Here is a 2392-nt window from a genome sequence, read left to right as displayed (position 1 = left end):
GAATTCTTCCACAGTGTGGTGGAGGGAAGTCCTGGAGTTTCCAGGAAATCCGTCCACTGGATGGTGGAGGGAATTCCTGAGTTTCTGGGAATTCTTCCAATGTGTGGTGGAGGGAATTCCCGAAGTTTCTGGGAATTCTTCCACAGCGTGGTGGAGGGAAATCCTGGAGATCAGGAATTTCCTTCCACTGGATGGTGGATGGAAATCCTGCAGTTTCCAGAAAATCCTTCCACTGGATGGTGGAGGGAAATCCTGGAGCTGAGGAATTCCTTCCACTGCATGGTGGAGGGAATTCCCGGAGTTTCTGGGAATTCTTCCACTGGATTGTGGAGGGAATTCCCGGAGTTTCTGGGAATTCTTCCACTGGATGGTGGAGGGAATTCCCGGAGTTTCTGGGAATTCTTGCACTGGATGGTGGAGGGAATTCCTGGAGATCAGGAATTTCCTTCCACTGTATGGTGGAGGGAAGTCCTGGAGCTCAGGAAATCCTTCCACTGAATGGTGGATGGAAGTCCTGGAGCTCAGGAAATCCTTCCACTGAATGGTGGACGGAGTCCCGGAGCTCAGGAAATCCTTCCACAGCGTGGTGGACGGAGTCCCGGAGCTTCCGGGAATTCTTCCACAGCGGGGTGGAGGGAAGTCCTGGAGCTTCCGGGAATTCTTCCATAGAGTGGTGGAGGGAAGTCCTGGAGCTTCCGGGAATTCTTCCATAGAGTGGTGGAGGGAAGTCCTGGAGCTTCCGGGAATTCTTACACTGGATGGTGGATGGAGTCCCGGAACTTCTGGGAATCCTTCCACAGTATGGAGGAAAATCCTGGAGCTCGCGGGAATACTTCCACTGGAAGGTGGAGGGAGTGCTGGAGCTTGCGGGATATGGAGTCCCGGTGCTACTGGGAATCCTTCCACTGGAGGGTGGAGGGAAGTCCTGGAGCTCGCGGGATGGTGGTGGAGGGAGTCCTGGTACTGCCGGGAATCCTTGCACTGGAAGGAGGGAGAGAGTCCCGGAACTCACAGGATGGTTTCCCCCACAAAAAAAAAAAATGGTTTTCATAAAGGCCGGGGATCGCGGATTTTTAAAAAATGGACGGTCCAAATTGAAGCAGAACCAACGGCCTGGATTGGTCCACCTGTTTTTTTTCCGCGATTAACGGCCTGGATGCATCCATTTGTCCGCTGATGTGGCAGGAGTGTGTCGACTGATGTGTCAGGAGTCCCTGCTGATGTGTCGGGAGTGCATGCTGACGTGTCGGGAGTGCATGCTGACGTGTCGGGAGTGCATGCTGACGTGTCGGGAGTGTGCTGGCTGACGTGTTGGGAGTGCATGCTGACGTGTCGGGAGTGTGCTGGCTGACCTGTCGGGAGTGCATGCTGACATGTCGGGAGTGCATGCTGACGTGTTGGGAGTGCATGCTGACGTGTCGGGAGTGCATGCTGACGTGTTGGGAGTGTGCTGGCTGACATGTCGGGAGTGCATGTTGATGTGTCGGGAGTGCCTGCTGATGTGTCGGGAGTGCCTGCTGATGTGTCGGGAGTCCCTGCTGATGTGTCGGGAGTGTGTTAGCTAGCATGCTGATGTGGCATTCACTTGTCTTTTTAAATTTCTGATAATACAATATCCTTGAGAGTTGATGAGTAAGAGATTGTAAAGGCCAATTTTCATCTGAGTAGGACCATACCAGTACTGGTCACTGAATCCCATCAGACCTCCAAAGTTAAGTGTGCTTGGGCTTGAATAGTACTGGGTTGGGTGACCACTCGGGAAGTCCAAGTGTCCTACTTTTTAATTGATTTCCTTTTTTTTTCTAGAGAACCATAACACACTTGTTAGCATGGGACACCTGATTACAAAGTGTTATATGCAAGGTATTATTTCAGCCTATACGACAACAACATCAGGTTCGTCGTATTTTAAGAAGTATTTTGATACAAAAACTCAAATCAGAACTCATCAATACACTTATTCATAATGCGACCTTAAATCCGAGAGGAGGATAACTAAGTCAAAAAAAAATGACAATGGTTGTAACGTGTAGCTAGTAAACCCTAAACCCTGAAGCTACGTTATTCAGACGCACACATTTGACTCTGAAAATGGACGGATGAGGTGTCAATGACGTGTATGACGTGTCACTGACGCGTGGTGAAATTGTGACGTGGATGGACGGATGACGTGTCTCTGACGTGGAGATGAATGAATGACGTGTCACTGACGTGGATGGAAGGATGACGTGTCACTGACATGGCGATGCCACCTTGCACAAAAACTTGCCAAAAAATAGGAGTGCCACGTGTCAACATCCGCTTTCACCTGACCACACTCCCTTCGAACGACGAGCTCTACAAAACCCACTTTTTTTTTTTTTAGGATTCCCACTTTTCAAATTTGCTGACG

At 50.1% G+C, this 2392-nt stretch overlaps 1 pseudogene; it reads left to right on the top strand.

Moving 5' to 3' along the window:
- Positions 1–1662: 1662 nt before the first annotated feature.
- On the top strand, positions 1663–1780 carry LOC112342968 (annotated as a pseudogene).
- The last annotated feature ends 612 nt before the right edge of the window (positions 1781–2392 follow it).

The sequence above is a fragment of the Selaginella moellendorffii genome, unplaced genomic scaffold, assembly GCF_000143415.4.
Source record: "Selaginella moellendorffii unplaced genomic scaffold, v1.0 SELMOscaffold_125, whole genome shotgun sequence".
Taxonomy (NCBI): domain Eukaryota; kingdom Viridiplantae; phylum Streptophyta; class Lycopodiopsida; order Selaginellales; family Selaginellaceae; genus Selaginella; species Selaginella moellendorffii.
This window is presented reverse-complemented; position numbering and strand designations above follow the sequence as displayed.